Source organism: Opisthocomus hoazin, chromosome W (assembly GCF_030867145.1).
Source record: "Opisthocomus hoazin isolate bOpiHoa1 chromosome W, bOpiHoa1.hap1, whole genome shotgun sequence".
Classification (NCBI taxonomy): Eukaryota; Metazoa; Chordata; class Aves; order Opisthocomiformes; family Opisthocomidae; genus Opisthocomus; species Opisthocomus hoazin.
In genome coordinates, this window is record NC_134453.1 from 1,563,940 (window position 1) to 1,576,853 (window position 12,914).

General features: G+C 46.9%; 1 protein-coding gene across 1 annotated transcript in view; it reads left to right on the plus strand.

Moving 5' to 3' along the window:
* The window catches only part of LOC142365559 (methyl-CpG-binding domain protein 2), a 50,109-nt gene that overhangs the window by 734 nt on the left and 36,461 nt on the right, over positions 1 to 12,914 (plus strand). The window lies entirely within an intron of this gene.

A 12,914-nucleotide genomic window follows, 5' to 3' on the forward strand; every position in this document is an offset into this window, starting at 1 on the left:
CAGAATCAGCCTAAGGAGACCCCTCCCCGCATTTCAACCAAGTCAGAGTTGCCCTAATCTGTACCCAAGACACCCTACCAAAACACTTGGGTCACTGGCGGGACCCCCCCCCGACTTAATTAGGAAGCTTATCATTAGTAATGACAGTTGAAATTTTAGCAAATTTAAAAGCACGTGAAAATCAGAGAAGTCTTGCCGCTGCGGAGTGCTCTCGTTATTACTGCTCAGGTTTTATTAAAACCCAGAGAAGCGACAGCAACCTAATTTTGTTTCGCCCTCCCCGCTTGCTTGCAGGAACTGAAAAGGTAGCTCTTAAGGCAGGAATCGAATCAATTCTGCAGTCCTGCTCTTAGGTCACGCTGCTGTACGTCCAGCCTGCCGCGCGGCGGAGGAAGCCGTCTCCGGCAGCGGCCAACCTCTTACCCACAGCACCTCTATTTATAGCTCCGTGCGCATCTGATGAGCCACACCTGAAACCTCTCCCTGCTGCCGAGCAGGCCTGGCCGTCTGCTGCTGTCGCAGTGGATGGGCTCGGTGTTTCCGCTGCCAGCTGGAGGGGCGAGAATCACAGAATCACAGACTGGTTGGGGTTGGAAGGGACCTCTGTGGGTCACCCAGCCCAACCCCCTGCCCAAGCAGGGTCACCCACAGCAGGCTGCACAGCACCGCGTCCAGGTGGGTCTGGAATATCTCCAGAGAAGGAGACTCCACAGCCTCCCTGGGCAGCCTGGGCCAGGGCTCTGTCACCCTCAGAGGGAAGAAGTTCTTCCTCATCTTCAGCTGGAGCTTCCTCTGCTTCAGTTTGTGCCCATTGCCCCTTGTCCTGTCACTGGGCACCACTGGAAAGAGTCTGGCCCCGTCCTCCTGACCCCCACCCTGCAGATATTTAGAGGCATTTCTAAGGTCCCCTCTCAGCCTTCTCTTCTCCAGGCTGAACAAGCCCAGCTCCCTCAGCCTCTCCTCGTAGGAGAGATGCTCCAGTCCCCTCCTCATCCTCGTAGCCCTCCGCTGGACTCTCTCCAGTAGCTCCTCATATTTCATGACCTGGGGAGCCCAGCACTGGACACAGGACTCCAGATGGGGCCTCACTAGGGCAGAGCAGAGAGGAAGCCATGCTCACTCCCTCTCAGATACCAGCCCATGGGAAAGTCGGGCTCTGTCGGTGTCGAGCATGGCATCGTCTGACCCATCACATGTTGCCACTAAAGCAAACGAAACCTCTGAGGACAGGATCACTAGATGCGGAGGAGGGGGAGCGTTGGTTCTCCGTCAGCTTTTTGAATGAATCTGATCGAAAACTTTTTCTGAGACAAGTTCTGGGTTTGCCTTGCCGCCTTTGCCTCGCGCTCCCACCCGTATGCTAATATTGCGGCGGGCGAGCGGGGAGCATCTGCCATCGCTGTCTGTCTCTCTGCGCCTGCCTCGCCTTTCCGCGGTGCTGCCTCGGGAAGCCTGCCTGAGGGGTTGCTCTTGAGTCTGCAGGCTGAAGCCTTGCTTGCTGGATGGGTCCTGGTTTCCTGTAGGCTGCTGAACTGAACTCTCTGCGTAGGATTGCTCTTTCCAGAGTGAAATGCCAGACTTTTTTCTCAAGCCAGTCACTGCTGACTGTGTTGGAATAGATTTAAGGTCGAAAGCCCAAGTAACTTCAGCTGTTTGCTCAGAATGACCTGTTTTAAAAACGTTTGGGTTTAGCCATGTGTCTGTCCCGTCAGCGTATAGGGTTGTCGGTGTTTTAGGTATTGCAGATCCTTAATGAAACCATGAAAACACGGGGAAAATGCAGTCAGTTCTAGTGTTTCCAGGTTTTACCTTTTGCTCTGCAAAGAATGGTATGTAACCTCATTAAGTTCATTAAGGCACCTTAGTTAGCTGACTAAAAACCTGAGGTTTATGTTTTTATGATTTCTTAAGGCTAGAAAAAAACAACAACAAAAAGGGATTGGACGAAGCTTCATTTACCATGATGGCATAAAAAATAGTAGTAATTAGGAACAACTCTTGCAATATTAACACATGTTGCAATCCACCTTATTTGCATTTTGAAACTTGCTAGTTTCAGGACTGCTTGAAGCTATTTTAACGTGTCCTGCTTTAGGAAGATGCGAACCGGTTGCTCAGGTAAAGTAAAACACTTCCAGTAGTTTCTGGCAGGATGTTTTTTGCCCCTGTCCGCATATATCCGTGGGTCTTCTGGCCTTTGTGATTAGCATGAAAAAAGCTATGGAAAGAAGGGAAATACTTCATGTATATTATACTAGATCAAAACCCAGCTTTGGAGGTTATCCCCTTCTGCGTAACGATCTGAGCCTTCATCCTTCAGGTTTTGCTGCTGCTGTTGCCTAAAACCCTGTTAAGAAACCCCTTAACAGGATTTTTGTTGAAGATGCGAGACTGCAATCTGCTCATCGCCGACTCTGGAATTCTTTTTCATGTGGGAAAGTGGTAGGAATAAATGTTTCGAGTTTGAGGACGCCTTCCAGCGTGGTTAGCAGTGATGCAGAGCTTCTGCCAAACAACCGCAAAATTGAAACAAAAAAATACTTAGCAGGCAGCTCATAGCTTCGAGTTTGTTGATTTCACTGCAGATTACAGGTTTGGAAAAAGTAGTCATTTATGTCTAGAGAAATAACTAACTTTGGTTGTGCAGAAGTAGTCCTGTTACTGAACCAAAGGGAAACATATATTAAAAAAAAAAAATGTTTTTGTGCCTGGAGGCAGGACTGGCGTAGGGAATTTATCTTTTTTTTGTTTTCCCCTCTTTTCATTCTGTTGTAGCTGTGAGGCAGATTTCAGCAGTGCTATATTTAAAACAAATGAAAATCTGTTTTGATCCAGTAAGTAGAGCAGGCCAAATACATTCAAAAGAGTTATGTCAGTCTAGCTCTGTTGGGGAGAAAAATGTTAATAAACGCAAAGTTGTTCAAATATGTAGTTGGGTACAAAGTGGGTTTTGGTTTGTGTGCCTCGTACAGATGAATAATATTCCCTCAAAGCCTTTATCGTCAGGATTTGGCACGACCACTTAAAGAGCAATGCCACGCTTTTTTGGCAACCGTAGGACGATGACGACAGTGTACATTGCATTCTAAGTTTGTACATCTTCAGAATCGTGCAGGTAAACTTCCAGTTGCTTACTTTTATACAAACAGTTGGAAGAAATAGATTTCCAGGCGTGTCTTGATTTGAGGGTAGGGCAGTAGGCTTGTGCAGGTGACAGCAGAGGCCCGGCTTGGCTTGCAGAATCCTTGTTAATGGTGACGGAGAAAAATCTAGTTCTTCTGGAGCCGCGTTGGAGGGAGGAGACGATTACTATATTTAGTAATATGAACTTATTTGATCTAGGGACTGATGCATTAAAAACCATCATACTGAATGTAGGACAAATGTAAAACCAGCAGAGCGTTCTCAGGATAAATACTTGCTTTAAGCTTTCATCTGCACCTCGGGCAGCGTCCTGGAAGGTTGGACGTGCAATAGGTGCCTGAAGCTCGAGCGCGTGGTGTAGGGAATGCAGATGTTCTGCCTCAAGAGCAAGGAATATTCGCAGTGACAGTATGATTGTGGTAGAGTAGGGGTTGGAAGGGCCCTCTGTGGGTCACCCAGCCCAACCCCCTGCCCAAGCAGGGTCACCCAGAGCAGGGGGCACAGCACCGCGGCCAGGCGGGGCTTGAATATCTCCAGAGAAGGAGACTCCACAGCCTCCCTGGGCAGCCTGGGCCAGGGCTCCGTCACCCTCAGAGGGAAGAAGTTCTTCCTCATCTTCAGCTGGAGCTTCCTCTGCTTCAGTTTGTGCCTGCTGCCCCTTGTCCTGTCACTGGGCACCACTGGAAAGAGTCTGGCCCCATCCTCCTGACACCCACCCTGCAGATATTTAGAGGCATTTCTAAGGTCCCCTCTCAGCCTTCTCTTCTCCAGGCTGAACAAGCCCAGCTCCCTCAGCCTCTCCTCGTAGGAGAGATGTTCCAGTCCCCTCCTCATCCTCGTAGCCCTCCGCTGGACTCTCTCCAGTAGCTCCTCATATTTCATGACCTGGGGAGCCCAGCACTGGACACAGTACTCGAGATGGGGCCTCACTAGGGCAATGTAGAGGGGAAGGAGAACCTCCCTCGACCTGCTGGCCACGCTCCTCTTAATGCACCCCAGAATGGTACGGATTAAAATAAAGAAGAAGATTATGATGGTGCTGAGACAAAACAGAGATGTTCTGAATTGGTCTGAGGTACGTAGCGACTTCCAGGAATGCACGTGATCTTTTCTAGTTGGAAGAAGGTAGGAATTCTGTTGATGACCGTCTTGTCCATACCGTAAAGTGAACGCTCGACGTAGAGCAAAGGCGAGCTGAAAGGTAATTTTGGTTGATCCTCAAGAATAAGAAACCCTCTTTCTGAATGGCTCGTCTGTCTTTGCTACAAAGTCCTTTATAGCGTCCTCCCCGTAACCGCAGAGTGATGATCTGAGAGTATTTCTTCACCGTGTCTGCTGACAGGATGTTACATTTAGGGCTATGAATCAGATTTTTCTTTTAAATCAAGCTGCTGTGCTTGTATGAACCTATTTCAAATTTGTCATAATTGTTGTAATATATATATGTATATATATATGTAATAACTGTAAGCAAAGCTATCTGAGAAACTGCCTACACAAAGAGCATTTTTAGTGACTCTCCTAGCAGTACCCTATTTATATAAGGCCTAATACTGTAGCAAATTGGAATAATGATTTTTTTTTTACGTATTTATTTGGTGTGCTCTGAGGTAGGGGGTGCTGCTGTCCTGTCAAAAAGACTCAGTCGTGCTGCCAGAGTCCTGCAGGAGTCCGAGCACAGCGGGAGTTTTGAACGTGGGTATCTCAGCTCCTGTTTTCTTTACCCCTTCTTTTTATCAGTAAAATCCCTTTGGTGTATATAACCCCCTAGAGCGCTTACCTGTTGAAAATAATTCCTTAAACTCTGGCGTGAGATGACGTCTTTCACAGCAGCAATGAGTGAATATTCTGGTTTGGTGCATTTGTTCTTCGTGGGAAAAAAGCAAGCGAGAGCTACTCTACTTTTTTTTCTAGTCCAGATGAAAAAAGCCGAGTAGTTGACAGCGCGTTCGGTGGGTTCCAGCAGGCTGTTAAGCTGAACTACAAAAGCTTTTCCACTAGAGCTGTACCCATGGGGCAAACAGACATCCCTTTGAAGTTTGTTTTGTGGTTTGACAGGTAAATGCCGGAGAGTTTCCAGTGACAGTAGGATTAGTTTAATTCTCTGCGCTTTTTTTTGGTGGTTTTTTTTTTTTAGGGAGACCTTTATCTTTAAAAGCGAGCAAGTCACGACTCCCTGAGTGATGCTCAGTTGTGCTTATGTTACCCATAGGCTTACTGGGGTTTTTCTTGTTTCCAAAGGTGATTAGAGCATAGAACAAGTCCTAATAGCGAGGTCAAAATTTGGAGAATGTACTTCACCTTCTCTGCCAGAAGAAACATCGCTGCCGTTAGCTGCTCGTTAATGCTGCTCCTACTATAGCTTTTTTCTGCAGCGCACCCACTTCAGGTTGGGGAGAGTTTTCAGATCATCTTCTCGTCCATTCTGAAAGTCTGCACCTTTCCTCCTTCCCTGCTCAGAACTGTACCGCTTTTCCAAACTTCGATGAAAACAATCACGAGGCCGATGAGAATAACAAACAGGTTAGCTCAGCCTGCGGAGTTCTAGTGTGGGCAGTAGGATCAGCTTTAGGCTTTTCTTTGGATGTTTTGGCTGCCTTTTGTTTTGCCTGTTGGAAGGAGAATGTAATAGAGAAGTTACAGAATCACAGAATGGTCGGGGTTGGAAGGGACCTCTGTGGGTCACCCAGCCCAACCCCCTGCCCAAGCAGGGTCACCCAGAGCAGGCTGCACAGCACCGCGGCCAGGCGGGGCTGGAATATCTCCAGAGAAGGAGACTCCACAGCCTCCCTGGGCAGCCTGGGCCAGGGCTCCATCACCCTCAGAGGGAAGAAGTTCTTCCTCGTGTTCAGCTGGAACTTCCTCTGCTTCAGTTTGTGCCCGTTGCCCCTTGTCCTGTCGCTGGGCACCACTGAGAAGAGTCTGGCCCCGTCCTCCTGACCCCCACCCTGCAGATATTTGTGAGCATTTCTAAGGTCCCCTCTCAGCCTTCTCTTCTCCAGGCTGAACAAGCCCAGCTCCCTCGGCCTCTCCTCGTAGGACAGATGCTCCAGTCCCCTCATCATCCTCGTAGCCCTCCACTGGACTCTCTCCAGTAGCTCCTCATCTTTCTTGAAGTGGGGAGCCCAGCACTGGACAGAGTACTGCAGATGGGGCCTCACTAGGGCAGTGTAGAGGGGAAGGAGAACCTCCCTCGACCTGCTGCCCACACTCCTCCTAATGCACCCCAGGATCCCATTGGCCTTCTTGGCACCCAGGGCACACTGCTGGCTCATGGTCACCCTGTCGTCCCCCAGCACTCCCAGTCCCTCTCCGCAGAGCTGCTCTCCAGCAGGTCCACCCCAGCCTGTACTGGTGCCTGGGGTTGTTCCTCCCCAGGTGCAGGACCCTGCCCTTGCCCTTGTTGAACCTCGTCAGGTTCCTCTCTGCCCAGCTTTCCAGCCTGTCCAGGTCACGCTGAATGGCAGCACAGCCTGCTGGTGCATCCACCACTCCTCCCAGTTTAGTGTCATCAGCAAACTTGCTGAGGGTACATTCTAACTCTTCATCCAGGTCATTGATGAGGAAGTTGAACAGGACTGGGCCCAGTACTGACCCCTGAGGGACACCACTAGTTACCGGCCTCCAACCAGACTCAGCGCTGCTGATGACAACCCTCTGAGCTCTGCCATTCAGCCAGTTCTCAATCCACCTTGGCGACCACTCATCCAGCCCATGCTTCCTGAGCTTCCCTAGGAGGATGTGATGGGAGACCGTGTGGAAAGCCTTGCTGAAGTCGAGGTAGACAACACCCACAGCTCTCCCCTCATCTACCCAGCCAGTCGTGCCATTGTAGAAAGCTATCAGATTGGTCAGGCACGATTTCCCCTTGGTGAATCCATGCTGACTACTCCTGATAACCTTCTTTTCCTCCACTTGCTTGATGATGACAAAGTTGAAGTGGGACGGGTGTTATTTTGTATTTCCATGGCTCAGTTACTCGCAGCGTTACCAGGCGTTTTCAGAGATCGGTCTCCCCTGCTTGGGTTTGGGGCAGCATGAGGGATGCTCATTGAACCATGCTGGCTAGCGCAGTCTTTGTATGTAAAATAAATTTATTTTCTGTATAGGGCGAAGTCACCCCCGTACTGAATGATAATAATGATTATTACAAAGTCATAGTGGTAACTCTGACTTCATTTTGTGAGGGCACAATGAATCAGTCCTCGGTCCCAGCGAAGGAGCTGATCAGGTCATTTAGGAATCATAGCAATGTAATAAGAAATGAATCCAAAATACTTCCATAAATAGAAGATTAAATAACAGTCTGGACAATCACCTTTTACAGTTTATTGGTGTCAATCGCTGTTGGTGATTTAGTGTGGGGGTAGAAACTGTGTGTGCTGTTGTGTAAAAAGTGTATTTTTTTTGCAAGTGAAGTTAGATACCAGAGTTCCTTTGAAAGCATAAAAATGTATCATGTTATGCCATTCATGTAGCGACTTCTTTACCAAATCCTTGGACGTCTGGAGTGTGTGCTTGAGTATTTGCAAACAGATCTTTGCGGAAAGGTATCTCTAACAATTGCAGAGCAGTTTTTAGATCGTGGTGGACGAAGCTGTCGTGTTCCCTAAGAAATCAGCTACGTAGCTGTAGGCCATGGCTGTCCCAATACTGGCTCCTCTTGAACGTAAGATCAAACAAGCAATTTTATTGTGGGATTTCTGTGGTCTTATTTACCGTTACACTGTGAAACGCTCGGATATATTTTCAGTCTCCTTACTTTCCTGGCCTTCTTTCCCAACCTGTGGAGGGGAGCGATGGATAGAATTACAGAATCCCAGAATGGTTGCAGTTGGCAGGGCCCTCTGTGGGTCACCCAGCCCAACCCCCTGCCCAAGCAGGGTCACCCAGAGCAGGCTGCACAGCACCGCGTCCAGGTAGGTCTTGAATATCTCCAGAGAAGGAGACTCCACAGCCTCCCTGGGCAGCCTGGGCCAGGGCTCCGTCACCCTCAGAGGGAAGAAGTTCTTCCTCCTGTTCAGCTGGAGCTTCCTCTGCTTCAGTTTGTGCCCGTTGCCCCTTGTCCTGTCGCTGGGCACCACTGGAAAGAGTCTGGCCCCATCCTCCTGACACCCACCCTGCAGATATTTAGAGGCATTTATTAGGTCCCCTCTCAGCCTTCTCTTCTCCAGGCTGAACGAGCCCAGCTCCCTCAGCCTCTCCTCGTAGGAGAGATGCTCCAGTCCCCTCCTCATCCTCGCAGCCTGCGCTGGACTCTCTCCAGCATAGAAATACTTTGTCTTGCCATGCCTCTTAGGTAGCCAAATTAAGATGTCCTCAATCTGAATTGCCTTTTCTGAAGCGTTTGGCGTTTGTCTTCCTCTGGGGTGCTGTGTGGCTGTAGCCAGGCGGGATCCTGAGCAAACAGGCACTGTGCAACTCTTGGCCACCTCGGGCTAGGTGGCACGACGGCTTTGTCCAGGCTGACCCAGCGGTGCTGCAGCAGACGCTGTAAATACCAAATTAAGGGAATGAATTGTAGTTTTACTAGCCATGAAATCACACCTTCTCTTTCTGCAGTTTCTTACTATTTTAGCCACCGCTGCAAAACTGTCCGCTTTGGAAGGCAAGACGTTTTAAACTTGGAGAAGACAGTGTGTTTTCCCCGTTCTCATCCGCTGTTGGAGCGTCTAGCTTGCTGTGGGTGAAACTTTCCTCCAAAATCTGTTTGATGGGGAGGGCCAGCAAGCAAAAGCTCCCAATAAAAAAAGGAGGAGGTTTGCCAACATGTTTTTGAAAGCAACCAAACCCAGACCTCTCTGCCAGCAAGGTTATTGCTTTAATAAGCCACGCTACTGTCTTGCCTGTAAACCTGCCGTGCATTTTGAGCTGGGGAGATGGCCAGACAGGCTGGTATCAAGTAGGTTTTGCTGTATGGTAAAATTCAAGGTAACTTCCTTGTACATTAATTAGCTTGCTCTGCTCCTGCACAGGAAACAGCTGAAAAGTGTCTTTTTTAATAAAGTTTTTAATAAAGTTCCTTGCAAGCTCATTATATACCGTAATCGCCTTCAGCCCGTGAAGAACTTCAATTTGTATGGCATGTGAATTTGCACAAGCGTGTAGCTGGAGGTGAAGGGATGTGTTCTGCAGTTAACCTTGTAGAAAGTGATTTGAGCCTTGATAATGTCATTGGAATAGTGGTTTTTAGATGGTGTTGCTTGTCACCTCTTTGGAGGTGTGCTGAGTTTTGTTAATTGGTTATGACAAAAAACATTGTATGGCATTTAATTCGGCAGGATGAGGTTTAAGTGCTGATATGCATGTCAGCTCTGGTAGAACCAAGTCTCTCGGGTGCACTAAATATAATTTTTCTATTTGGAAAAAACCCCAGAAACTTCTAATTGAAGTTAGCAAATTTTCTAAAAAGCTGTAGAAAGTTCATTGTCTTTAGGTAAGACTAAATATTTCACAGAATCACAGAATGGTAGGGGTTGGAAGGGACCTCTGTGGGTCATCTAGTCCAACCCTCTTTGAGTTAATGCTTATAAAAATAACAGCCTTACAACAATGTAGTGCTGAAATTATATTTGGAGATATTCCTGTGTAATCCCACATGTATCTTGCTATTCTTAATTGTCTCGATGCTGGGTCGTGCTGCAATTTCGTCAGACCAGAGGCTCCGCTGTGTCACAGCACCCTGAAAGAACGCTTTCACTTGCTTCTTGTTGCATGAAAGAAGTCAGTGTAAAATTAATGAATGTCCAGAACATGCGGATGGGGGCAAATTTTACTGGTTTCTCCCATAGCTGTGTAATGTTTCCTTCAAATAACGTAGTAGTCCATGCCTCTGACTTTTGTAGCAGTTGAAATTTTAGAGTATGTGAACTCAGAGCAATGAATTTTGAAAATCTTCTGCACCGAGATTTCAAATTCTGAGCGTTGCTCAGCGTCCCTTTCACTTTGAGTTTGAAGATCTCTCCAGAATATCATCCAGAATGCCTTCTCAGAGAGAAGAAACCTTCATACCTCTCCTTCCGCCTTGCTTTTCTACTTGAAACGAAGTTTGAACTGAAACTTGGTTTTAACACCTTCAGGGAGAAAAACCCAACCATGCTGTTTCTTAGTTTCAGCCAGGATGTGCCAGTAGTAGGCTTTTGTGTAGACGTACTGGTTTAAATAGGCTCTATAACCTCACTCTTTTCCATTAGTGCATGCTAATTATTGAGTAGATGTTCAAATAAAGCCTCTGCAAATAGGCCTTTTATTTGACTTTTGCCTCGTGGACCTTTCTCGGCAAGGAAGAGAAAGCTTTACAGCAGGAGCAGATTAGAGACTGAAGATATCTGGGACTGATTCAGAAAAGAAGGCGTCACTTGAGTGGTTTGACAGCCTACGCTACAGCTACAGGGCTGGCAGTGAAAAAATGAATGTATGCGAAAGCTAACAGAGGTGGGGTGGAAAGTTTTGAGTTTATTCAGATCCTTCCAGTTCACGTTTTTTGTCTCCCTCTTCGAAGAGGGGGAAGGTCTGGCGTAGGAAATGACGAGCCTGGATGGTGTTAGAAAATAGTGCAGCCTTGCAACTGAACGTAAGACCGATGGGGATTTTGTTTGCCAGCTCCAGAGGCTGAGCCGGAAGGCTTACGGAGCGCGTGCTTCCTCCAGTGTTGTGATGTGATACGGACTTGTTGAAACTCTGCAGTGAAGAACAATTGAGGATAGGAGCTTTTGTGGAAAATGGAATCAAATGAAATGTAGTTTCATAGCAGAATTCACCAGATTTTAAAGTTTGTGCCAAAATAATGTTCTGAAGTAAGCAGGAGGAATTCTACCTCATCTGTTGGACCTCAGGGAGCTTCACTTTCAGTTGTGTGTCAGTAGACTTTGTTGAAGCTGGAGAATGGAAAATACTACCGGTTTTGTAAAATGAGTAAGGCATGGGGTGAAGAGGAGACAAGAGTAGGTTATGATAAAACGAGGGCTGCTTGGTTGTCGTAAGGTGCTAGCGGAGCTGCATGGACGATGTTCTTGGAACCAGTCTGTTATTGGTATCTGTTGACTTGGAAGCACGAGTGATGTGTGCTACGTATTCCTCATGAGCGTACCTGAGGCATCACCAGAACAAGTGAGGGTGAGAAAATAATCAGGAGAAATTCAATGGCTTCAGGGATGACGGGATGATTCAGGAGGAAAATAATAAGGAATAGAAGACTGCACTTAAGGACTAAAAAACCCAATTTCTGCTCTTTGTCAGAGAGGGCAGCTGGCTGGTTCCGCACGTGGAAGGAACAGATGCGGTGACAGCAATACGAAGGCAGTGGGATGCAGAGGAGTGACGTACTTCTGCGGAGACAGGGAGTGCTGACGGGAGACGCCGACATCTGGAACAGGAGTAGGATGATGAGAATGGATGGTGGAGTAAGGGAAATGTGAAAAAAAGTCCAGAAGAAGGACTTGACTGAAGTGGCAACCAAAGCTATGGCAGACAGATTCCTCTCTGCCTACCTTTTTTGTTTGCTGTTGTCATGTCAGGTCAAGGACAGATAGAACGAGTCTCATCCTTCCCACCGGTGTGGGAAAACACGAGAGCAAAAGCTATGGGGCAGAATGTCAAACACTTAGTAGTAAAAGAAGTGCCTGGTTTTTGGTGGCTTCTTTTTTGTCTCAGGTTATTTTTTAATCTATTTTTTAATTTCTATTTTTGGATCAAGGCACAAAAATGCAGTGCTTGTTAACACTGAAATGAAGGCGAAACTAGATATTTTGCTAATATATTACAGTCTGTCCCAGCTAAGTGTTTCACTGGTAACTTAAATGGTAGATTTTGTGCTTTGAAATAGCCTTTAATACCAGCCCTGCCGACGATCCGTGCGGATGGTAATATGGAATATTGGACCATATGCTTTGATTTGCTTTTGGATTACTGAACCAACCAACCAAACAAGACCCCCAAAATGTTAGATGTGTAAATAACGGAGTTTAAGACTGTTGGATATATTTATAAAGTTTGCTTTTATTCGTCGAATCTGTTTCCAGAGTTCTACAGGAAGAATTTTTAGTGATGTTAGGCTGAGAACTGCTCACTGCTGGAATTTGGGATTCCTTCGAGGTGTTAGGTGAAGCATTTCTCTGCAAGGAACCTGAGGAGGAAAGCCACTAAAAAGAGTGCTGTGTTGCTAACACAGTCTGTTAGCTTCTTAGAGGACAACAGAAGGTGGTGGTGTTGAGGAAGATTAAAGGTCGTGTGTTTCATCTTGGGTACCAAAATTAGGATATCATAGAAAAAGATGTACGATGTCAAAATTTCTATATCCTTTTAGTAGTTAGCTGTGAGCTAAAATGACTCAGTGTATGCAGGTTTTAATTAAAAAGAAAAAAAAGAGGATAGTAACACCAACTTCAGGGTTTGCTTATAGTCACTGTTTTCTCCTTTTCATTGTGTTTTACGCTCGTTAGCAAAGCTGGGGGAAAGCAGTTCCTACCAGGAGGCTGTATTGAGTAAATTCAGCCCTTCTGCTCCGTTAGGAAACGGGGACGGTTAGCCAGGCAGCCAGCGATGCTCGACAAGGTTTTATCCTGCACTTTTCTTCTAGGTGCCTGAGTAGGAATGAAAGACAACGGGTCAGATTATTTTAATAGTAAACGTGCTTGCCCCACATAAGACTTGTTCTGCCTCTGACCTTCAGTGCAGAATTTTTCTGACTGCTAACAAGCCGGGGTGTTAATCTCCACTGTCTAAAATAAAACTGGTGTTGGGTTTAGTTTGGCTTATAGCATAGCTCCAGT